The 23,189-nt window shown below is 42.5% G+C and overlaps 26 non-coding genes across 26 annotated transcripts; all 26 read right to left on the bottom strand.

Moving 5' to 3' along the window:
- Nucleotides 1-169: 169 nt before the first annotated feature.
- Nucleotides 170-241, bottom strand: trnaa-ugc (transfer RNA alanine (anticodon UGC)). Its single transcript has one exon. It is a non-coding gene; the product is annotated as a tRNA-Ala (tRNA).
- A 655-nt stretch (nt 242-896) lies between these two features.
- On the bottom strand, nt 897-968 carry trnaa-ugc (transfer RNA alanine (anticodon UGC)). The gene has a single exon. It is a non-coding gene; the product is annotated as a tRNA-Ala (tRNA).
- Nucleotides 969-1,416: 448 nt separating this feature from the next.
- trnaa-ugc (transfer RNA alanine (anticodon UGC)) lies at nt 1,417-1,488 on the bottom strand. Its single transcript has one exon. It is a non-coding gene; the product is annotated as a tRNA-Ala (tRNA).
- Nucleotides 1,489-2,140: 652 nt separating this feature from the next.
- trnaa-ugc (transfer RNA alanine (anticodon UGC)) lies at nt 2,141-2,212 on the bottom strand. The gene has a single exon. It is a non-coding gene; the product is annotated as a tRNA-Ala (tRNA).
- Nucleotides 2,213-2,659: 447 nt separating this feature from the next.
- Nucleotides 2,660-2,731, bottom strand: trnaa-ugc (transfer RNA alanine (anticodon UGC)). Its single transcript has one exon. It is a non-coding gene; the product is annotated as a tRNA-Ala (tRNA).
- A 1,650-nt stretch (nt 2,732-4,381) lies between these two features.
- On the bottom strand, nt 4,382-4,453 carry trnaa-ugc (transfer RNA alanine (anticodon UGC)). The gene has a single exon. It is a non-coding gene; the product is annotated as a tRNA-Ala (tRNA).
- Nucleotides 4,454-5,950: 1,497 nt separating this feature from the next.
- On the bottom strand, nt 5,951-6,022 carry trnaa-ugc (transfer RNA alanine (anticodon UGC)). The gene has a single exon. It is a non-coding gene; the product is annotated as a tRNA-Ala (tRNA).
- Nucleotides 6,023-6,468: 446 nt separating this feature from the next.
- trnaa-ugc (transfer RNA alanine (anticodon UGC)) lies at nt 6,469-6,540 on the bottom strand. Its single transcript has one exon. It is a non-coding gene; the product is annotated as a tRNA-Ala (tRNA).
- A 448-nt stretch (nt 6,541-6,988) lies between these two features.
- On the bottom strand, nt 6,989-7,060 carry trnaa-ugc (transfer RNA alanine (anticodon UGC)). The gene has a single exon. It is a non-coding gene; the product is annotated as a tRNA-Ala (tRNA).
- Nucleotides 7,061-7,519: 459 nt separating this feature from the next.
- trnaa-ugc (transfer RNA alanine (anticodon UGC)) lies at nt 7,520-7,591 on the bottom strand. Its single transcript has one exon. It is a non-coding gene; the product is annotated as a tRNA-Ala (tRNA).
- A 459-nt stretch (nt 7,592-8,050) lies between these two features.
- On the bottom strand, nt 8,051-8,122 carry trnaa-ugc (transfer RNA alanine (anticodon UGC)). The gene has a single exon. It is a non-coding gene; the product is annotated as a tRNA-Ala (tRNA).
- Nucleotides 8,123-8,777: 655 nt separating this feature from the next.
- trnaa-ugc (transfer RNA alanine (anticodon UGC)) lies at nt 8,778-8,849 on the bottom strand. The gene has a single exon. It is a non-coding gene; the product is annotated as a tRNA-Ala (tRNA).
- A 447-nt stretch (nt 8,850-9,296) lies between these two features.
- On the bottom strand, nt 9,297-9,368 carry trnaa-ugc (transfer RNA alanine (anticodon UGC)). The gene has a single exon. It is a non-coding gene; the product is annotated as a tRNA-Ala (tRNA).
- Nucleotides 9,369-10,119: 751 nt separating this feature from the next.
- Nucleotides 10,120-10,191, bottom strand: trnaa-ugc (transfer RNA alanine (anticodon UGC)). Its single transcript has one exon. It is a non-coding gene; the product is annotated as a tRNA-Ala (tRNA).
- Nucleotides 10,192-10,650: 459 nt separating this feature from the next.
- trnaa-ugc (transfer RNA alanine (anticodon UGC)) lies at nt 10,651-10,722 on the bottom strand. The gene has a single exon. It is a non-coding gene; the product is annotated as a tRNA-Ala (tRNA).
- Nucleotides 10,723-11,181: 459 nt separating this feature from the next.
- trnaa-ugc (transfer RNA alanine (anticodon UGC)) lies at nt 11,182-11,253 on the bottom strand. The gene has a single exon. It is a non-coding gene; the product is annotated as a tRNA-Ala (tRNA).
- Nucleotides 11,254-11,712: 459 nt separating this feature from the next.
- On the bottom strand, nt 11,713-11,784 carry trnaa-ugc (transfer RNA alanine (anticodon UGC)). The gene has a single exon. It is a non-coding gene; the product is annotated as a tRNA-Ala (tRNA).
- A 655-nt stretch (nt 11,785-12,439) lies between these two features.
- On the bottom strand, nt 12,440-12,511 carry trnaa-ugc (transfer RNA alanine (anticodon UGC)). Its single transcript has one exon. It is a non-coding gene; the product is annotated as a tRNA-Ala (tRNA).
- A 447-nt stretch (nt 12,512-12,958) lies between these two features.
- trnaa-ugc (transfer RNA alanine (anticodon UGC)) lies at nt 12,959-13,030 on the bottom strand. The gene has a single exon. It is a non-coding gene; the product is annotated as a tRNA-Ala (tRNA).
- Nucleotides 13,031-13,682: 652 nt separating this feature from the next.
- Nucleotides 13,683-13,754, bottom strand: trnaa-ugc (transfer RNA alanine (anticodon UGC)). Its single transcript has one exon. It is a non-coding gene; the product is annotated as a tRNA-Ala (tRNA).
- A 1,170-nt stretch (nt 13,755-14,924) lies between these two features.
- On the bottom strand, nt 14,925-14,996 carry trnaa-ugc (transfer RNA alanine (anticodon UGC)). Its single transcript has one exon. It is a non-coding gene; the product is annotated as a tRNA-Ala (tRNA).
- A 447-nt stretch (nt 14,997-15,443) lies between these two features.
- Nucleotides 15,444-15,515, bottom strand: trnaa-ugc (transfer RNA alanine (anticodon UGC)). Its single transcript has one exon. It is a non-coding gene; the product is annotated as a tRNA-Ala (tRNA).
- Nucleotides 15,516-17,209: 1,694 nt separating this feature from the next.
- Nucleotides 17,210-17,281, bottom strand: trnaa-ugc (transfer RNA alanine (anticodon UGC)). The gene has a single exon. It is a non-coding gene; the product is annotated as a tRNA-Ala (tRNA).
- Nucleotides 17,282-17,933: 652 nt separating this feature from the next.
- trnaa-ugc (transfer RNA alanine (anticodon UGC)) lies at nt 17,934-18,005 on the bottom strand. The gene has a single exon. It is a non-coding gene; the product is annotated as a tRNA-Ala (tRNA).
- A 446-nt stretch (nt 18,006-18,451) lies between these two features.
- On the bottom strand, nt 18,452-18,523 carry trnaa-ugc (transfer RNA alanine (anticodon UGC)). Its single transcript has one exon. It is a non-coding gene; the product is annotated as a tRNA-Ala (tRNA).
- A 657-nt stretch (nt 18,524-19,180) lies between these two features.
- On the bottom strand, nt 19,181-19,252 carry trnaa-ugc (transfer RNA alanine (anticodon UGC)). The gene has a single exon. It is a non-coding gene; the product is annotated as a tRNA-Ala (tRNA).
- Nucleotides 19,253-23,189: the final 3,937 nt, after the last annotated feature.

Here is a 23,189-nt window from a genome sequence, read left to right as displayed (position 1 = left end):
GACCACATGAATGCAAAGCATATGCTCTACCACTGAGCTACTGTCACTTGAGAAAGCTGTGGTGAGTTACATGTGCCTTGTACTCAAGCTAGTTGTTATTTTTCCAAATATAAATTTTGCAGTGAGAGATGTGCAACAGAAAAAGCTTTGAGTTAAAGGATGACTTTCTTGGAGATGCTGGGGATTGAACCCAGGACCTCATACATGCAAAGCATGCGCTCTACCACTGAGCTACATCCCCTGATGGACTGAAGCAAGTTTCCTGCAGGCGAGTGGAAAGTTCCACATTGCTAAGAAATGCTAGCTTGAGTAAAAGGGACATGAAACTCACCACAACCTTCACAGGGGGCAGTAGCTCAATGGTAGAGTATATGCTTTGCATGTATGAGGCTAAAGGAAAGTTCCAAATTGCTTTAAAATGCTGGGGATTGAACCCAGGACATTTGTTGCAAAAAAATTCCAACAAAACAACTTTACAATTCTACGTGGTGACACGGGAACTTTCTTTGGAGACGCTGGGGATTGAACCCAGGAGCTCATTCATGCAAAGCATGTGTTCTACCACTGAGCCACTGGCCCTAGTGAAGGTTGGGCTGAGATACATGTACCTTATACTCAAGCTAGCTGCCATTTTTCCAAATATAAATTAGGCAGAGAGAGATGCACAACAGATAAAGCTTTGAGGTGAAGTATAACTATCCTTGGAGTTGCTGGAGATTGAACCCATGACCACATGCATGCAAAGCATATGCTCTACCACTGAGCTACTGGCACTTGAGAAAGCTGTGTTGAGTTACATGTGCCTTGTACTCAAGCTAGTTGTTATTTTTCCAAATATAAATTTGGCAGAGAGAGATGTGCAACAGATAAAGCTTTGAGTTAAAGGATGACTTTCTTGGAGATGCTGGGGATTGAACCCAGGACCTCATACATGCAAAGCATGCGCTCTACCACTGAGCTACATCCCCTGATGGACTAAAGCAAGTTTCCTGCAGCCTAGTGGAAAGTTCCACATTGCGTTGAAATGCTAGCTTGAGTAAAAGGAACATGTAACTTACCACAACCTTCACAAGAGGCAGTTGCTCAATGGTAGAGCATATACTTTGCATGTGTGAGGCTAATGGAAAGTTCCACATTCCTTTAAATTGCTGGGGATTGAAACCAGGACCTTTGTTGCAAAAAAAATAAAAAATAAAACTTTTTCAATTCTTCAACTTTCCTTGGAGACGCTGAGATTGAACCCAGGAGCTCATACATGCAAAGCATGTGCTCTACCACTGAACCACTGGCCCTTGTGAATGTTGGGCTGAGTTACATGTGCCTTGTACTCAAGCTAGATGCTAATTTTCCAACTAAATAATTAGGCAGAGAGAGATGTGCAACAGATAAAGGTTTGAGTTAAAGGAAAACTTTCCTTGGAGATGCTGGGGATTGAACCCAGGACCTCATACATGCAAAGCATGCGCTCTACCACTGAGCTACATCCCCTGATGGACTGAAGCAAGTTTCCTGCAGCCTAGTGGAAAGTTCCACATTGCTTTGAAATGCTAGCTTGAGTAAAAGGGACATGAAACTCACCACAACCTTCACAAGGGGCAGTAGCTCAATGGTAGAGCATATGCTTTGCATGTATTAGGCTAATGGAAAGTTCCAAATTGCTTTAAATGCTGGGGATTGAACCCAGGACCTTTTTTGCAAAAGTTTTTTGCAAAAAAAATACAAAAAAATCCTTACAATTCAACAAATTTCTTTGGAGACACTGGGGATTGAACCCAGGAGCTCATACATACAAAGCATGCGCTCTACCACTGAGCCACTGGCCCTAGTGAAGGTTGGGCTGAGATACATGTACCTTATACTCAAGCTAGCTGCCATTTTTCCAAATATAAATTAGGCAGAGAGAGATGCACAACAGATAAAGCTTTGAGGTGAAGTATAACTATCCTTGGAGTTGCTGGAGATTGAACCCATGACCACACGCATGCAAAGCATATGCTCTACCACTGAGCTACTGGCACTTGAGAAAGCTGTGTTGAGTTACATGTGCCTTGTACTCAAGCTAGTTGTTATTTTTCCAAATATAAATTTGGCAGAGAGAGATGTGCAACAGATAAAGCTTTGAGTTAAAGGATGACTTTCTTGGAGATGCTGGGGATTGAACCCAGGACCTCATACATGCAAAGCATGCGCTCTACCACTGAGCTACATCCCCTGATGGACTGAAGCAAGTTTCCTGCAGCCTAGTGGAAAGTTCCACATTGCGTTGAAATGCTAGCTTGAGTAAAAGTTACATGTAACTCACCACAACCTTCACAAGAGGCAGTTGCTCAATGGTAGAGCATATACTTTGCATGTGTGAGGCTAATGGAAAGTTCCACATTCCTTTAAATTGCTGGGGATTGAAACCAGGACCTTTGTTGCAAAAAAAATAAAAAATAAAACTTTTCAATTCTTCAACTTTCCTTGGAGACGCTGAGATTGAACCCAGGAGCTCATACATGCAAAGCATGTGCTCTACCACTGAACCACTGGCCCTTGTGAATGTTGGTCTGAGTTACATGTGCCTTGTACTCAAGCTAGATGCTAATTTTCCAACTAAATAATTAGGCAGAGAGAGATGTGCAACAGATAAAGGTTTGAGTTAAAGGAAAACTTTCCTTGGAGATGCTGGGGATTGAACCCAGGACCTCATACATGCAAAGCATGCGCTCTACCACTGAGCTACATCCCCTGATGGACTGAAGCAAGTTTCCTGCAGGCTAGTGGAAAGTTCCACATTGCTTTGAAATGCTAGCTTGAGTAAAAGGGACATGAAACTCACCACAACCTTCACAAGGGGCAGTAGCTCAATGGTAGAGCATATGCTTTGCATGTATTAGGCTAATGGAAAGTTCCAAATTGCTTTAAATGCTGGGGATTGAACCCAGGACCTTTTTTGCAAAAGTTTTTTGCAAAAAAAATACAAACAAATCCTTACAATTCAACAAATTTCTTTGGAGACACTGGGGATTGAACCAAGGAGCTCATACATACAAAGCATGCGCTCTACCACTGAGCCACTGGACTTGTGAAGGTTGGGCTGAGTTACATGTACCTTATACTCAAGCTAGTTGCTATTTTTCCAAATATAAATTAGGCAGTGAGAGATGCGCAACAGATAAAGCTTAGTGTTGAAGGACAATTTCCTTTGAAGTAGCTGGGGATTGAACCCATGACCACATGCATGCAAAGCATATGCTCTACCACTGAGCTACTGGCACTTGAGAAAGCTGTGCTGAGTTACATTTGCCTTGTACTCAAGCTAGTTGCTATTTTTCCAAATATAAATTTGGCAGAGAGAGATGTGCAACAGATAAAGCTTTGAGTTAAAGGATGACTTTCTTGGAGATGCTGGGGATTGAACCCAGGAACTCATACATGCAAAGCATGCGCTCTACCACTGAGCTACATCCCCTGACGGACTAACGCAAGTTTCCTGCAGGCGAGTGGAAAGTTCCACATTGCTTTGAAATGCTAGCTTGAGTAAAAGGGACATGTAACTCACCACAACCTTCACAAGAGGCAGTAGCTCAATGGTAGAGCATATACTTTGCATGTGTGAGGCTAATGGAAAGTTCCACATTCCTTTAAATTGCTGGGGATTGAAACCAGGACCTTTGTTGCAAAAAAAATAAAAAATAAAACTTTTCAATTCTACAACTTTCCTTGGAGACGCTGAGATTGTACCCAGGAGCTCATACATGCAAATCATGTTCTCTACCACTGAACCACTGGCCCTTGTGAATGTTGGGCTGAGTTACAAGTGCCTTGTACTCAAGCTAGATGCAAATTTCCCAACTAAAAAATTAGGCAGAGAGAGATGTGCAACAGATAAAGGTTTAAGTTAAAGGATAACTTTCCTTGGAGATGCTGGGGATTGAACCCAGGACCTTTTTTGCAAAAGTTTTTTGCAAAAAAAATACAAAAAAATCCTTACAATTCAAAAAAATTCTTTGGTGACACTGGGGATTGAACCCAGGAGCTCATACATACAAAGCATGCGCTCTACCACTGAGCCACTGGACTTGTGAAGGTTGGGCTGAGTTACATGTACCTTATACTCAAGCTAGTTGCTATTTTTCCAAATATAAATTAGGCAGTGAGAGATGCGCAACAGATAAAGCTTAGTGTTGAAGGACAATTTCCTTTGGAGTAGCTGGGGATTGAACCCATGACCACATGCATGCAAAGCATATGCTCTACCACTGAGCTACTGGCACTTGAGAAAGCTGTGCTGAGTTACATTTGCCTTGTACTCAAGCTAGTTGCTATTTTTCCAAATTTAAATTTGGCAGAGAGAGATGTGCAACAGATAAAGCTTTGAGTTAAAGGATGACTTTCTTGGAGATGCTGGGGATTGAACCCAGGACCTCATACATGCAAAGCATGCGCTCTACCACTGAGCTACATCCCCTGACGGACTAACGCAAGTTTCCTGCAGGCGAGTGGAAAGTTCCACATTGCTTTGAAATGCTAGCTTGAGTAAAAGGGACATGTAACTCACCACAACCTTCACAAGAGGCAGTAGCTCAATGGTAGAGCATATACTTTGCATGTGTGAGGCTAATGGAAAGTTCCACATTCCTTTAAATTGCTGGGGATTGAAACCAGGACCTTTGTTGCAAAAAAAATAAAAAATAAAACTTTTCAATTCTACAACTTTCCTTGGAGACGCTGAGATTGAACCCAGGAGCTCATACATGCAAAGCATGTTCTCTACCACTGAACCACTGGCCCTTGTGAATGTTGGGCTGAGTTACAAGTGCCTTGTACTCAAGCTAGATGCAAATTTCCCAACTAAAAAATTAGGCAGAGAGAGATGTGCAACAGAAAAAGCTTTGAGTTAAAGGATGACTTTCTTGGAGATGCTGGGGATTGAACCCAGGACCTCATACATGCAAAGCATGCGCTCTACCACTGAGCTACATCCCATGATGGACTGAAGCAAGTTTCCTGCTGGCGAGTGGAAAGTTCCACCTTGCTAAGAAATGCTAGCTTGAGTAAAAGGGACATGTAACTCACCACAACCTTCACAAGAGGCAGTAGCTCAATGGTAGAGCAGGTGCTTTGCATGTATGAGGCTAAAGGAAAGTTCCAAATTGCTTTAAAATGCTGGGGATTGAACCCAGGACATTTGTTGCAAAAAAATCCAAAAAAATAACTTTACAATTCTACGTGGTAACACGGGAACTTTTCTTGGAGAAGCTGGGGATTGAACCCATGACCACACGAATGCAAAGCATATGCTCTACCACTGAGCTACTGTCACTTGAGAAAGCTGTGCTGAGTTACATGTGCCTTGTACTCAAGCTAGTTGTTATTTTTCCAAATATAAATTTGGCAGAGAGAGATGTGCAACAGAAAAAGCTTTGAGTTAAAGGATGACTTTCTTGGAGATGCTGGGGATTGAACCCAGGACCTCATACATGCAAAGCATGCAGTCTACCACTGAGCTACATCCCCTGATGGACTGAAGCAAGTTTCCTGCAGCCTAGTGGAAAGTTCCACATTGCGTTGAAATGCTAGCTTGAGTAAAAGGGACATGTAACTCACCACAACCTTCACAAGAGGCAGTAGCTCAATGGTAGAGCATATACTTTGCATGTGTGAGGCTAATGGAAAGTTCCACATTCCTTTAAATTGCTGGGGATTGAAACCAGGACCTTTGTTGCAAAAAAAAAAAAAAAAAAAAACTTTTCAATTCTACAACTTTCCTTGGAGACGCTGAGATTGAACCCAGGAGCTCATACATGCAAAGCATGTGCTGTACCACTGAACCACTGGCCCTTGTGAATGTTGGGCTGAGTTACATGTGCTTTTTACTCAAGCTAGATGCTAATTTTCCAACTAAATAATTAGGCAGAGAGAGATGTGCAACAGATAAAGGTTTGAGTTAAAGGAAAACTTTCCTCGGAGATGCTGGGGATTGAACCCAGGACCTCATACATGCAAAGCATGCGCTCTACCACTGAGCTACATCCCCTGACGGACTAACGCAAGTTTCCTGCAGGCGAGTGGAAAGTTCCACATTGCTTTGAAATGCTAGCTTGAGTAAAAGGGACATGTAACTCACCACAACCTTCACAAGAGGCAGTAGCTCAATGGTAGAGCATATACTTTGCATGTGTGAGGCTAATGGAAAGTTCCACATTCCTTTAAATTGCTGGGGATTGAAACCAGGACCTTTGTTGCAAAAAAAATAAAAAATAAAACTTTTCAATTCTACAACTTTCCTTGGAGACGCTGAGATTGAACCCAGGAGCTCATACATGCAAAGCATGTTCTCTACCACTGAACCACTGGCCCTTGTGAATGTTGGGCTGAGTTACAAGTGCCTTGTACTCAAGCTAGATGCTAATTTCCCAACTAAAAAATTAGGCAGAGAGAGATGTGCAACAGAAAAAGCTTTGAGTTAAAGGATGACTTTCTTGGAGATGCTGGGGATTGAACCCAGGACCTCATACATGCAAAGCATGCGCTCTACCACTGAGCTACATCCCCTGATGGACTGAAGCAAGTTTCCTGCTGGCGAGTGGAAAGTTCCACCTTGCTAAGAAATGCTAGCTTGAGTAAAAGGGACATGTAACTCACCACAACCTTCACAAGAGGCAGTAGCTCAATGGTAGAGCATATACTTTGCATGTGTGAGGCTAATGGAAAGTTCCACATTCCTATAAATTGCTGGGGATTGAAACCAGGACCTTTGTTGCAAAAAAAAATAAAAAATAAAACTTTTCAATTCTACAACTTTCCTTGGAGACGCTGAGATTGATCCCAGGAGCTCATACATGCAAAGCTTGTTCTCTACCACTGAACCACTGGCCCTTGTGAATGTTGGGCTGAGTTACAAGTGCCTTGTACTCAAGCTAGATGCTAATTTCCCAACTAAATAATTAGGCAGAGAGAGATGTGCAACAGATAAAGGTTTGAGTTAAAGGATAACTTTCCTTGGAGATGCTGGGGATTGAACCCAGGACCTCATACATGCAAAGCATGCGCTCTACCACTGAGCTACATCCCCTGACGGACTGAAGCAAGTTTCCTGCAGGCTAGTGGAAAGTTCCACATTGCTTTGAAATGCTAGCTGGAGTAAAAGGGACATGAAACTCACCACAACCTTCACAAGGGGCAGTAGCTCAATGGTAGAGCAGGTGCTTTGCATGTATGAGGCTAAAGGAAAGTTCCAAATTGCTTTAAAATGCTGGGGATTGAACCCAGGACCTTTGTTGCAAAAAAATCCAACAAAATTACTTTACAATTCTACGTGGTAACACAGGAACTTTCCTTGGAGACGCTGGGGATTGAACCCATGACCACATGAATGCAAGGCATATGCTCTACCACTGAGCTACTGTCACTTGAGAAAGCTGTGCTGAGTTACATGTGCCTTGTACTCAAGCTAGTTGTTATTTTTCCAAATATTAATTTGGCAGAGAGAGATGTGCAACAGAAAAAGCTTTGAGTTAAAGGATGACTTTCTTGGAGATGCTGGGGATTGAACCCAGGACCTCATACATGCAAAGCATGCGCTCTACCACTGAGCTACATCCCCTGATGGACTGAAGCAAGTTTCCTGCAGGCTAGTGGAAAGTTCCACATTGCTTTGAAATGCTAGCTTGAGTAAAAGGGACATGAAACTCACCACAACCTTCACAAGGGGCAGAAGCTCAATGGTAGAGCAGGTGCTTTGCATGTATGAGGCTAAAGGAAAGTTCCAAATTGCTTTAAAATGCTGGGGATTGAACCCAGGACATTTCTTGCAAAAAAATCCAACAAAATAACTTTACAATTCTACGTGGTAACACGGGAACTTTCCATGGAGACGCTGGGGATTGAACCCATGACCACATGAATGCAAAGCATATGCTCTACCACTGAACTACTGTCACTTGAGAAAGCTGTGGTGAGTTACATGTGCCTTGTACTCAAGCTAGTTGTTATTTTTCCAAATATAAATTTGGCAGTGAGAGATGTGCAACAGAAAAAGCTTTGAGTTAAAGGATGACTTTCTTGGAGATGCTGGGGATTGAACCCAGGACCTCATACATGCAAAGCATGCGCTCTACCACTGAGCTACATCCCCTGATGGACTGAAGCAAGTTTCCTGCAGGCGAGTGGAAAGTTCCACATTGCTAAGAAATGCTAGCTTGAGTAAAAGGGACATGAAACTCACCACAACCTTCACAGGGGGCAGTAGCTCAATGGTAGAGTATATGCTTTGCATGTATGAGGCTAAAGGAAAGTTCCAAATTGCTTTAAAATGCTGGGGATTGAACCCAGGACATTTGTTGCAAAAAAAGTCCAACAAAACAACTTTACAATTCTACGTGGTGACACGGGAACTTTCTTTGGAGACGGTGGGGATTGAACCCAGGAGCTCATACATGCAAAGCATGTGTTCTACCACTGAGCCACTGGCCCTAGTGAAGGTTGGGCTGAGATACATGTACCTTATACTCAAGCTAGCTGCCATTTTTCCAAATATAAATTAGGCAGAGAGAGATGCACAACAGATAAAGCTTTGAGGTGAAGTATAACTATCCTTGGAGTTGCTGGAGATTGAACCCATGACCACATGCATGCAGAGCATATGCTCTACCACTGAGCTACTGGCACTTGAGAAAGCTGTGTTGAGTTACATGTGCCTTGTACTCAAGCTAGTTGTTATTTTTCCAAATATAAATTTGGCAGAGAGAGATGTGCAACAGATAAAGCTTTGAGTTAAAGGATGACTTTCTTGGAGATGCTGGGGATTGAACCCAGGACCTCATACATGCAAAGCATGCGCTCTACCACTGAGCTACATCCCCTGATGGACTGAAGCAAGTTTCCTGCAGCCCAGTGGAAAGTTCCACATTGCGTTGAAATGCTAGCTTGAGTAAAAGGAACATGTAACTCACCACAACCTTCACAAGAGGCAGTTGCTCAATGGTAGAGCATATACTTTGCATGTGTGAGGCTAATGGAAAGTTCCATATTCCTTTAAATTGCTGGGGATTGAAACCAGGACCTTTGTTGCAAAAAAAATAAAAAATAAAACTTTTCAATTCTTCAGTTTTCCTTGGAGACGCTGAGATTGAACCCAGGAGCTCATACATGCAAAGCATGTGCTCTACCACTGAACCACTGGCCCTTGTGGATGTTGGGCTGAGTTACATGTGTCTTGTACTCAAGCTAGATGCTAATTTTCCAACTAAATAATTAGGCAGAGAGAGATGTGCAACAGATAAAGGTTTGAGTTAAAGGAAAACTTTCCTTGGAGATGCTGGGGATTGAACCCAGGACCTCATACATGCAAAGCATGCGCTCTACCACTGAGCTACATCCCCTGATGGACTGAAGCAAGTTTCCTGCAGGCTAGTGGAAAGTTCCACATTGCTTTGAAATGCTAGCTTGAGTAAAAGGGACATGAAACTCACCACAACCTTCACAAGGGGCAGTAGCTCAATGGTAGAGCATATGCTTTGCATGTATTAGGCTAATGGAAAGTTCCAAATTGCTTTAAATGCTGGGGATTGAACCCAGGACCTTTTTTGCAAAAGTTTTTTGCAAAAAAAATACAAAAAAATCCTTACAATTCAACAAATTTCTTTGGAGACACTGGGGATTCACTACACTGACACTACATCCCCTGATGGACTGAAGCAAGTTTCCTGCTGGCGAGTGGAAAGTTCCACCTTGCTAAGAAATGCTAGCTTGAGTAAAAGGGACATGTAACTCACCACAACCTTCACAAGAGGCAGTAGCTCAATGGTAGAGCATATACTTTGCATGTGTGAGGCTAATGGAAAGTTCCACATTCCTATAAATTGCTGGGGATTGAAACCAGGACCTTTGTTGCAAAAAAAAATAAAAAATAAAACTTTTCAATTCTACAACTTTCCTTGGAGACGCTGAGATTGATCCCAGGAGCTCATACATGCAAAGCTTGTTCTCTACCACTGAACCACTGGCCCTTGTGAATGTTGGGCTGAGTTACAAGTGCCTTGTACTCAAGCTAGATGCTAATTTCCCAACTAAATAATTAGGCAGAGAGAGATGTGCAACAGATAAAGGTTTGAGTTAAAGGATAACTTTCCTTGGAGATGCTGGGGATTGAACCCAGGACCTCATACATGCAAAGCATGCGCTCTACCACTGAGCTACATCCCCTGACGGACTGAAGCAAGTTTCCTGCAGGCTAGTGGAAAGTTCCACATTGCTTTGAAATGCTAGCTGGAGTAAAAGGGACATGAAACTCACCACAACCTTCACAAGGGGCAGTAGCTCAATGGTAGAGCAGGTGCTTTGCATGTATGAGGCTAAAGGAAAGTTCCAAATTGCTTTAAAATGCTGGGGATTGAACCCAGGACCTTTGTTGCAAAAAAATCCAACAAAATTACTTTACAATTCTACGTGGTAACACAGGAACTTTCCTTGGAGACGCTGGGGATTGAACCCATGACCACATGAATGCAAGGCATATGCTCTACCACTGAGCTACTGTCACTTGAGAAAGCTGTGCTGAGTTACATGTGCCTTGTACTCAAGCTAGTTGTTATTTTTCCAAATATAAATTTGTCAGAGAGAGATGTGCAACAGAAAAAGCTTTGAGTTAAAGGATGACTTTCTTGGAGATGCTGGGGATTGAACCCAGGACCTCATACATGCAAAGCATGCGCTCTACCACTGAGCTACATCCCCTGATGGACTGAAGCAAGTTTCCTGCAGGCTAGTGGAAAGTTCCACATTGCTTTGAAATGCTAGCTTGAGTAAAAGGGACATGAAACTCACCACAACCTTCACAAGGGGCAGTAGCTCAATGGTAGAGCAGGTGCTTTGCATGTATGAGGCTAAAGGAAAGTTCCAAATTGCTTTAAAATGCTGGGGATTGAACCCAGGACATTTCTTGCAAAAAAATCCAACAAAATAACTTTACAATTCTACGTGGTAACACGGGAACTTTCCATGGAGACGCTGGGGATTGAACCCATGACCACATGAATGCAAAGCATATGCTCTACCACTGAACTACTGTCACTTGAGAAAGCTGTGGTGAGTTACATGTGCCTTGTACTCAAGCTAGTTGTTATTTTTCCAAATATAAATTTGGCAGAGAGAGATGTGCAACAGAAAAAGCTTTGAGTTAAAGGATGACTTTCTTGGAGATGCTGGGGATTGAACCCAGGACCTCATACATGCAAAGCATGCGCTCTACCACTGAGCTACATCCCCTGATGGACTGAAGCAAGTTTCCTGCAGGCTAGTGGAAAGTTCCACATTGCTTTGAAATGCTAGCTTGAGTAAAAGGGACATGAAACTCACCACAACCTTCACAAGGGGCAGTAGCTCAATGGTAGAGCAGGTGCTTTGCATGTATGAGGCTAAAGGAAAGTTCCAAATTGCTTTAAAATGCTGGGGATTGAACCCAGGACATTTCTTGCAAAAAAATCCAACAAAATAACTTTACAATTCTACGTGGTAACACGGGAACTTTCCATGGAGACGCTGGGGATTGAACCCATGACCACATGAATGCAAAGCATATGCTCTACCACTGAACTACTGTCACTTGAGAAAGCTGTGGTGAGTTACATGTGCCTTGTACTCAAGCTAGTTGTTATTTTTCCAAATATAAATTTGGCAGTGAGAGATGTGCAACAGAAAAAGCTTTGAGTTAAAGGATGACTTTCTTGGAGATGCTGGGGATTGAACCCAGGACCTCATACATGCAAAGCATGCGCTCTACCACTGAGCTACATCCCCTGATGGACTGAAGCAAGTTTCCTGCAGGCGAGTGGAAAGTTCCACATTGCTAAGAAATGCTAGCTTGAGTAAAAGGGACATGAAACTCACCACAACCTTCACAGGGGGCAGTAGCTCAATGGTAGAGTATATGCTTTGCATGTATGAGGCTAAAGGAAAGTTCCAAAATGCTTTAAAATGCTGGGGATTGAACCCAGGACATTTGTTGCAAAAAAAATCCAACAAAACAACTTTACAATTCTACGTGGTGACACGGGAACTTTCTTTGGAGACGGTGGGGATTGAACCCAGGAGCTCATACATGCAAAGCATGTGTTCTACCACTGAGCCACTGGCCCTAGTGAAGGTTGGGCTGAGATACATGTACCTTATACTCAAGCTAGCTGCCATTTTTCCAAATATAAATTAGGCAGAGAGAGATGCACAACAGATAAAGCTTTGAGGTGAAGTATAACTATCCTTGGAGTTGCTGGAGATTGAACCCATGACCACATGCATGCAGAGCATATGCTCTACCACTGAGCTACTGGCACTTGAGAAAGCTGTGTTGAGTTACATGTGCCTTGTACTCAAGCTAGTTGTTATTTTTCCAAATATAAATTTGGCAGAGAGAGATGTGCAACAGATAAAGCTTTGAGTTAAAGGATAACTTTCTTGGAGATGCTGGGGATTGAACCCAGGACCTCATACATGCAAAGCATGCGCTCTACCACTGAGCTACATCCCCTGATGGACTGAAGCAAGTTTCCTGCAGCCTAGTGGAAAGTTCCACATTGCGTTGAAATGCTAGCTTGAGTAAAAGGAACATGTAACTCACCACAACCTTCACAAGAGGCAGTTGCTCAATGGTAGAGCATATACTTTGCATGTGTGAGGCTAATGGAAAGTTCCATATTCCTTTAAATTGCTGGGGATTGAAACCAGGACCTTTGTTGCAAAAAAAATAAAAAATAAAACTTTTCAATTCTTCAGTTTTCCTTGGAGACGCTGAGATTGAACCCAGGAGCTCATACATGCAAAGCATGTGCTCTACCACTGAACCACTGGCCCTTGTGGATGTTGGGCTGAGTTACATGTGCCTTGTACTCAAGCTAGATGCTAATTTTCCAACTAAATAATTAGGCAGAGAGAGATGTGCAACAGATAAAGGTTTGAGTTAAAGGAAAACTTTCCTTGGAGATGCTGGGGATTGAACCCAGGACCTCATACATGCAAAGCATGCGCTCTACCACTGAGCTACATCCCCTGATGGACTGAAGCAAGTTTCCTGCAGGCTAGTGGAAAGTTCCACATTGCTTTGAAATGCTAGCTTGAGTAAAAGGGACATGAAACTCACCACAACCTTCACAAGGGGCAGTAGCTCAATGGTAGAGCATATGCTTTGCATGTATTAGGCTAATGGAAAGTTCCAAATTGCTTTAAATGCTGGGGATTGAACCCAGGACCTTTTTTGCAAAAGTTTTTTGCAAAAAAAATACAAAAAAATCCTTACAATTCAACAAATTTCTTTGGAGACACTGGGGATTGAACCCAGGAGCTCATACATACAAAGCATGCGCTCTACCACTGAGCCACTGGCCCTAGTGAAGGTTGGGCTGAGATACATGTACCTTATACTCAAGCTAGCTGCCATTTTTCCAAATATAAATTAGGCAGAGAGAGATGCGCAACAGATAAAGCTTAGTGTTGAAGGACAATTTCCTTTGGAGTAGCTGGGGATTTAACCCATGACCACATGCATGCAAAGCATATGCTCTACCACTGAGCTACTGGCACTTGAGAAAGCTGGGCTGAGTTACATTTGCCTTGTACTCAAGCTAATTGCTATTTTTCCAAATTTAAATTTGGCAGAGAGAGATGTGCAACAGATAAAGCTTTGAGTTAAAGGATGACTTTCTTGGAGATGCTGGGGATTGAACCCAGGACCTCATACATGCAAAGCATGCGCTCTACCACTGAGCTACATCCCCTGACGGACTAACGCAAGTTTCCTGCAGGCGAGTGGAAAGTTCCACATTGCTTTGAAATGCTAGCTTGAGTAAAAGGGACATGTAACTCACCACAACCTTCACAAGAGGCAGTAGCTCAATGGTAGAGCATATACTTTGCATGTGTGAGGCTAATGGAAAGTTCCACATTCCTTTAAATTGCTGGGGATTGAAACCAGGACCTTTGTTGCAAAAAAAATAAAAAATAAAACTTTTCAATTCTACAACTTTCCTTGGAGACGCTGAGATTGAACCCAGGAGCTCATACATGCAAAGCATGTTCTCTACCACTGAACCACTGGCCCTTGTGAATGTTGGGCTGAGTTACAAGTGCCTTGTACTCAAGCTAGATGCAAATTTCCCAACTAAAAAATTAGGCAGAGAGAGATGTGCAACAGAAAAAGCTTTGAGTTAAAGGATGACTTTCTTGGAGATGCTGGGGATTGAACCCAGGACCTCATACATGCAAAGCATGCGCTCTACCACTGAGCTACATCCCATGATGGACTGAAGCAAGTTTCCTGCTGGCGAGTGGAAAGTTCCACCTTGCTAAGAAATGCTAGCTTGAGTAAAAGGGACATGTAACTCACCACAACCTTCACAAGAGGCAGTAGCTCAATGGTAGAGCATATGCTTTGCATGTATTAGGCTAATGGAAAGTTCCAAATTGCTTTAAATGCTGGGGATTGAACCCAGGACCTTTTTTGCAAAAGTTTTTTGCAAAAAAAATACAAAAAAATCCTTACAATTCAACAAATTTCTTTGGAGACACTGGGGATTGAACCCAGGAGCTCATACATACAAAGCATGCGCTCTACCACTGAGCCACTGGCCCTAGTGAAGGTTGGGCTGAGATACATGTACCTTATACTCAAGCTAGCTGCCATTTTTCCAAATATAAATTAGGCAGAGAGAGATGCACAACAGATAAAGCTTTGAGGTGAAGTATAACTATCCTTGGAGTTGCTGGAGATTGAACCCATGACCACACGCATGCAAAGCATATGCTCTACCACTGAGCTACTGGCACTTGAGAAAGCTGTGTTGAGTTACATGTGCCTTGTACTCAAGCTAGTTGTTATTTTTCCAAATATAATTTTGGCAGAGAGAGATGTGCAACAGATAAAGCTTTGAGGTAAAGAATGACTTTCTTGGAGATGCTGGGGATTGAACCCAGGACCTCATACATGCAAAGCATGCGCTCTACCACTGAGCTACATCCCCTGATGGACTGAAGCAAGTTTCCTGCAGCCTAGTGGAAAGTTCCACATTGCGTTGAAATGCTAGCTTGAGTAAAAGTTACATGTAACTCACCACAACCTTCACAAGAGGCAGTTGCTCAATGGTAGAGCATATACTTTGCATGTGTGAGGCTAATGGAAAGTTCCACATTCCTTTAAATTGCTGGGGATTGAAACCAGGACCTTTGTTGCAAAAAAAATAAAAAATAAAACTTTTCAATTCTTCAACTTTCCTTGGAGACGCTGAGATTGAACCCAGGAGCTCATACATGCAAAGCATGTGCTCTACCACTGAACCACTGGCCCTTGTGAATGTTGGTCTGAGTTACATGTGCCTTGTACTCAAGCTAGATGCTAATTTTCCAACTAAATAATTAGGCAGAGAGAGATGTGCAACAGATAAAGGTTTGAGTTTAAGGAAAACTTTCCTTGGAGATGCTGGGGATTGAACCCAGGACCTCATACATGCAAAGCATGCGCTCTACCACTGAGCTACATCCCCTGATGGACTGAAGCAAGTTTCCTGCAGGCTAGTGGAAAGTTCCACATTGCTTTGAAATGCTAGCTTGAGTAAAAGGGACATGAAACTCACCACAACCTTCACAAGGGGCAGTAGCTCAATGGTAGAGCATATGCTTTGCATGTATTAGGCTAATGGAAAGTTCCAAATTGCTTTAAATGCTGGGGATTGAACCCAGGACCTTTTTTGCAAAAGTTTTTTGCAAAAAAAATACAAACAAATCCTTACAATTCAACAAATTTCTTTGGAGACACTGGGGATTGAACCCAGGAGCTCATACATGCAAAGCATGCCCTCTACCACTGAGCCACTGGACTTGTGAAGGTTGGGCTGAGTTACATGTACCTTATACTCAAGCTAGTTGCTATTTTTCCAAATATAAATTAGGCAGTGAGAGATGCGCAACAGATAAAGCTTAGTGTTGAAGGACAATTTCCTTTGAAGTAGCTGGGGATTGAACCCATGACCACATGCATGCAAAGCATATGCTCTACCACTGAGCTACTGGCACTTGAGAAAGCTGTGCTGAGTTACATTTGCCTTGTACTCAAGCTAGTTGCTATTTTTCCAAATATAAATTTGGCAGAGAGAGATGTGCAACAGATAAAGCTTTGAGTTAAAGGATGACTTTCTTGGAGATGCTGGGGATTGAACCCAGGAACTCATACATGCAAAGCATGCGCTCTACCACTGAGCTACATCCCCTGATGGAGTAACGCAAGTTTCCTGCAGGCGAGTGGAAAGTTCCACATTGCTTTGAAATGCTAGCTTGAGTAAAAGGGACATGTAACTCACCACAACCTTCACAAGAGGCAGTAGCTCAATGGTAGAGCATATACTTTGCATGTGTGAGGCTAATGGAAAGTTCCACATTCCTTTAAATTGCTGGGGATTGAAACCAGGACCTTTGTTGCAAAAAAAATAAAAAATAAAACTTTTCAATTCTACAACTTTCCTTGGAGACGCTGAGATTGTACCCAGGAGCTCATACATGCAAATCATGTTCTCTACCACTGAACCACTGGCCCTTGTGAATGTTGGGCTGAGTTACAAGTGCCTTGTACTCAAGCTAGATGCAAATTTCCCAACTAAAAAATTAGGCAGAGAGAGATGTGCAACAGATAAAGGTTTAAGTTAAAGGATAACTTTCCTTGGAGATGCTGGGGATTGAACCCAGGACCTCATACATGCAAAGCATGCGGTCTACCACTGAGCTACATCCCCTGATGGACTGAAGCAAGTTTCCTGCAGCCTAGTGGAAAGTTCCACATTGCGTTGAAATGCTAGCTTGAGTAAAAGGGACATGTAACTCACCACAACCTTCACAAGAGGCAGTAGCTCAATGGTAGAGCATATACTTTGCATGTGTGAGGCTAATGGAAAGTTCCACATTCCTTTAAATTGCTGGGGATTGAAACCAGGACCTTTGTTGCAAAAAAAAAAAAAAAAAAAAAAAAACTTTTCAATTCTACAACTTTCCTTGGAGACGCTGAGATTGAACCCAGGAGCTCATACATGCAAAGCATGTGCTGTACCACTGAACCACTGGCCCTTGTGAATGTTGGGCTGAGTTACATGTGCTTTTTACTCAAGCTAGATGCTAATTTTCCAACTAAATAATTAGGCAGAGAGAGATGTGCAACAGATAAAGGTTTGAGTTAAAGGAAAACTTTCCTCGGAGATGCTGGGGATTGAACCCAGGACCTCATACATGCAAAGCATGCGCTCTACCACTGAGCTACATCCCCTGATGGACTGAAGCAAGTTTCCTGCAGGCTAGTGGAAAGTTCCACATTGCTTTGAAATGCTAGCTTGAGTAAAAGGGACATGAAACTCACCACAACCTTCACAAGGGGCAGTAGCTCAATGTTAGAGCATATGCTTTGCATGTATTAGGCTAATGGAAAGTTCCAAATTGCTTTAAAATGCTGGGGATTGAACCCAGGACCTTTTTTGCAAAAGTTTTTTGCAAAAAAAATACAAAAAAATCCTTACAATTCAAAAAATTTCTTTGGTGACACTGGGGATTGAACCCAGGAGCTCATACATACAAAGCATGCGCTCTACCACTGAGCCACTGGACTTGTGAAGGTTGGGCTGAGTTACATGTACCTTATACTCAAGCTAGTTGCTATTTTTCCAAATATAAATTAGGCAGTGAGAGATGCGCAACAGATAAAGCTTAGTGTTGAAGGACAATTTCTTTTGGAGTAGCTGGGGATTGAACCCATGACCACATGCATGCAAAGCATATGCTCTACCACTGAGCTACTGGCACTTGAGAAAGCTGTGCTGAGTTACATTTGCCTTGTACTCAAGCTAGTTGCTATTTTTCCAAATTTAAATTTGGCAGAGAGAGATGTGCAACAGATAAAGCTTTGAGTTAAAGGATGACTTTCTTGGAGATGCTGGGGATTGAACCCAGGACCTCATACATGCAAAGCATGCGCTCTACCACTGAGCTACATCCCCTGACAGACTAACGCAAGTTTCCTGCAGGCGAGTGGAAAGTTCCACATTGCTTTGAAATGCTAGCTTGAGTAAAAGGGACATGTAACTCACCACAACCTTCACAAGAGGCAGTAGCTCAATGGTAGAGCATATACTTTGCATGTGTGAGGCTAATGGAAAGTTCCACATTCCTTTAAATTGCTGGGGATTGAAACCAGGACCTTTGTTGCAAAAAAAATAAAAAATAAAACTTTTCAATTCTACAACTTTCCTTGGAGACGCTGAGATTGAACCCAGGAGCTCATACATGCAAAGCATGTTCTCTACCACTGAACCACTGGCCCTTGTGAATGTTGGGCTGAGTTACAAGTGCCTTGTACTCAAGCTAGATGCAAATTTCCCAACTAAAAAATTAGGCAGAGAGAGATGTGCAACAGAAAAAGCTTTGAGTTAAAGGATGACTTTCTTGGAGATGCTGGGGATTGAACCCAGGACCTCATACATGCAAAGCATGCGCTCTACCACTGAGCTACATCCCCTGATGGACTGAAGCAAGTTTCCTGCAGGCGAGTGGAAAGTTCCACATTGCTTTGAAATGCTAGCTTGAGTAAAAGGGACATGAAACTCACCACAACCTTCACAAGGGGCAGTAGCTCAATGGTAGAGTATATGCTTTGCATGTATGAGGCTAAAGGAAAGTTCCAAATTGCTTTAAAATGCTGGGGATTGAACCCAGGACATTTGTTGCAAAAAAAATCCAACAAAACAACTTTACAATTCTACGTGGTGACACGGGAACTTTCTTTGGAGACGCTAGGGATTGAACCCAGGAGCTCATACATGCAAAGCATGTGTTCTACCACAGAGCCACTGGCCCTAGTGAAGATTCGGCTGAGATACATGTACGTTATACTCAAGCTAGCTGCCATTTTTCCAAATATAAATTAGGCAGAGAGAGATGCACAACAGATAAAGCTTTGAGGTGAAGTATAACTATCCTTGGAGTTGCTGGAGATTGAACCCATGACCACATGCATGCAAAGCATATGCTCTACCACTGAACCACTGGCCCTTGTGAATGTTGGGCTGAGTTACATGTGCCTTGTACTCAAGCTAGATGCTAATTTCCCAACTAAATAATTAGGCAGAGAGAGATGTGCAACAGATAAAGGTTTGAGTTAAATGATAACTTTCCTTGGAGATGCTGGGGATTGAACCCAGGACCTCATACATGCAAAGCATGCACTCTACCACTGAGCTACATCCCCTGACGGACTGAAGCAAGTTTCCTGCAGGCTAGTGGAAAGTTCCACATTGCTTTGAAATGCTAGCTTGAGTAAAAGGGACATGAAACTCACCACAACCTTCACAAGGGGCAGGAGCTCAATGGTAGAGCATATACTTTGCATGTGTGAGGCTAATGGAAAGTTCCACATTCCTATAAATTGCTGGGGATTGAAACCAGGACCTTTGTTGCAAAAAAAAATAAAAAATAAAACTTTTCAATTCTACAACTTTCCTTGGAGACGCTGAGATTGATCCCAGGAGCACATACATGCAAAGCATGTTCTCTACCACTGAACCACTGGCCCTTGTGAATGTTGGGCTGAGTTACAAGTGCCTTGTACTCAAGCTAGATGCTAATTTCCCAACTAAATAATTAGGCAGAGAGAGATGTGCAACAGATAAAGGTTTGAGTTAAAGGATAACTTTCCTTGGAGATGCTGGGGATTGAACCTAGGACCTCATACATGCAAAGCATGCGCTCTACCACTGAGCTACATCCCCTGATGGACTGAAGCAAGTTTCCTGCAGGCTAGTGGAAAGTTCCACATTGCTTTGAAATGCTAGCTTGAGTAAAAGGGACATGAAACTCACCACAACCTTCACAAGGGGAAGTAGCTCAATGTTAGAGCAGGTGCTTTGCAAGTATGAGGCTAAAGGAAAGTTCCAAATTGCTTTAAAATGCTGGGGATTGAACCCAGGACATTTATTGCAAAAAAATCCAAAAAAATAACTTTACAATTCTACGTGGTAACACGGGAACTTTCCTTGGAGAAGCTGGGATTGAACCCATGACCACATGAATGCAAAGCATATGCTCTACCACTGAGCTACTGTCACTTGAGAAAGCTGTGCTGAGTTACATGTGCCTTGTACTCAAGCTAGTTGTTATTTTTCCAAATATAAATTTGGCAGAGAGAGATGTGCAACAGAAAAAGCTTTGAGGAGGAGGGGTTATGGCCGCGACGGAGTAAGACGCGGAAAGCATCGCTCCCACAGAAAATCCTGCTTATTGTGTATTAACTAAAGTAAAGCGCGGCTGTGCTTGTATTATATTTTATCTAAACTGGGTAGACTTCGTTGAGCAACATCTGAGGATGCCTCCCAAGAAACTCGCCGAGAACAAGAAGGAAACAGTCACCGAAGATAGCTCTACGTTACCCGTAGCAGCTAGCTTGACGTCGCCCCCTGAATGGTTTCAGACAGAGCTGGAGAAATTTTTCGCGAAAATCCAAGTTATGATAGACGGACGTCTGTGTGAAATACGGGACTCGGTAGACAAAGTACACAACGACCTTCAGGAAACAAGACAAAAAGTGAGCGAACTTGAATCACGTCAAGATGGGTTTGAGGAAGCCATTGTGAATCTGCGCGAAGACATTGCTGAGGCCAAGAAACACTCGGAGTACGAAATACTCACTCTGAAAGACAAGATCGACGATCTTGAAAATCGCTCAAGACGCAACAATTTACGCCTCGTTGGTTTTCCTGAAGGAGTGGAGGGGAGAGACGCGGTGTCGTTTGTGGAGGAATGGCTTCCTAAAATCATCGGCGTTGATCAGGAGCGTCCTTTTGAAGTTGAACATCGTACACTTCAGCGTCGGCCGGCAGAACACGAAAGACCGCGAGCCATCGTGATTAGACTGCTTCGCTTCAAAGATACAGTCTCAATACTGAATGCTGCACGAGAGAAAAAAGAGCTTGCATACGGCAATTCAAAGATTATGATCTTCCGGGACATGTCTACGACCCTTTACAAGAAGAAACAGGCATTTACTCCTCTCAGAAGACTGCTCCGGGACCACAATATTTCCTACAGCATGCAGTACCCAGCAAACTTGAGGGTGGATCTCCCTGAGGGCGCGCGTTCCTTTAGTTCGAAAGACGCTGCTGAGGCCTACTTGAAAGCCCGTCATCCGACACTCTTGTCGTCAGAGTGAGACTGTTGGTACCGTTATTGATCTGTTGACAGTTTGTCTCTGATTAGTTATCAACATGGACAATACTGAATAACAACTTTCTACATTCTTAATAGTCTGTTTATAAGCTACAACTGACTGAGGAAGCTCTGTTGAGCTGTTAGTGTTTGTACTCTGTAGGTTGCTTAGCGTTTTCTGCCCAGTATATGGTATAGTCTGCGTTAACTATTCCACTGTTAATGTGGGAAGCCCTAGCTGGAAGTTGTTTCGTATGCAACGTTCCGCGAATGTGTTAGGTAGTGGAAGGTGGAAAGTGTTGCGGGGGGGGGGGGGGGGGGGGGATGTTATGTGCCACATTTTTTTTTTTTTTTTTTTTTTTGATCTATGACCGATAGAGACAAGTATAAATATCTGTCCTGGAATGTGAATGGGATTAATAACAACCTAAAGAGAAAGAAAATATTGTTGTTCTTAAAGAAAAATAAGATAGACTTTGCTCTCTTACAAGAGACCCATTTAACTGAGGAAGATCACTGCAAGCTATCACGTCAATGGCCCGGTCAAATATTTTTTGCCTCGTATAGTTCTCATTCAAGAGGGGTTGCTATTCTGATAAACCGCAGAGTGTCTTTTGTTTTGGAACACATAGTTAAAGATAACTATGGAAGATATGTTATTCTTAAAGGATATATTGCCTCTGAGAATGTTATAATAGCAAACGTTTATGCTCCCAATCAAGATGACCCTCAGTTTTTTCACAATTTACATTTCAAACTTTTTTTGCCCTGTACAATTATTGGAGGTGACTTTAATTTGGTTCTAGATCCAGCTGATAGATCACCTGTTAAATGTTTTGCCTCAACCTCTTCAACAAGAGCTGTGAAACACATGATGGCTGAATTGGAACTGATAGATATATGGAGGGTTCTTCATAAGACCCAACAAGACTTCTCTTTTTTTTCCAGACCACACAAAAGTTTCTCTAGAATAGACTTTTTTCTTCTACATAAAAGACATGAACACTTAGTTGAATCATGTGAATATCTTCCACGAACTCTATCAGATCATTCTCCATTAATTCTCACAATTAATGCTCCTACTACTAGAACATATCTTAAAAGATGGCGGTTTTGCAATTACCTTCTCAATGATCCTGATTTTATAGCCCTTTTGAATGACAATATTGAAAGCTTTTTGAACTCTAATGTGGGATCTGCCTCTGCAGGGGTGATTTGGGAGTCACTGAAGGCTTATTTGAGGGGAATAATTATATCATACACATCTGGTAAAAAGAAAAAATATCAGAATCGATTGAATTCACTCTCCAGAGACATTAAAAAATTGGAACAGGACTGTTCTGTCTGTGGAGATGAGAGTATGTTTCGGAAACTCCGTGCATTGCAGCTTGAGTATGATATGCTGTACACTAAAGAAGCAGAGTGTGCCCTCCTAAGATCCAAACAACGGTATTATGAGCACGGGGACAAAATAGGCAAATTGTTGGCCTGGCAAATCCGAAAAGATGATGCGGTAAGGTCTATTAATACAATTCGTCGACGTGATAATACTGTCATTCGAGATCCTAAAGCTATTAACCAGGAATTTATGCAATTCTATAAATTGTTATATACCTCCCAGGGTACAGATGTAGCGAGAACACACACTTTTCTGGATAAACTGGATATACCCTCACTTACTAAGGATTACAGGGACTGTTTAGAGGGGGACATCACTGAGGTCGAAATACAAGAGGCCATATCATGTCTAGCTGTGGGCAAGTCGCCTGGTATAGATGGTTTCCCTATAGATTTCTTAAAGACATTTTTACCCAAATTAATTAACCCTCTGAAGGATATGTATATCCAGGCTATAGAGACTCAGCGTTTACCAGATACTCTTGAGCAGGCTATGATAACTCTTTTACTCAAGCCTGGAAAAGACCCCTGTCTGTGTGGCTCCTATAGGCCGATTTCTTTACTTAACTCAGACTACAAGGTACTTG

Source organism: Pseudorasbora parva, chromosome 20 (assembly GCF_024679245.1).
Source record: "Pseudorasbora parva isolate DD20220531a chromosome 20, ASM2467924v1, whole genome shotgun sequence".
In the NCBI taxonomy this organism is placed as follows: Eukaryota; Metazoa; Chordata; class Actinopteri; order Cypriniformes; family Gobionidae; genus Pseudorasbora; species Pseudorasbora parva.
Note: the sequence above shows the minus strand (reverse complement) of the source record. Positions and strands in the feature narration are given on the sequence as shown.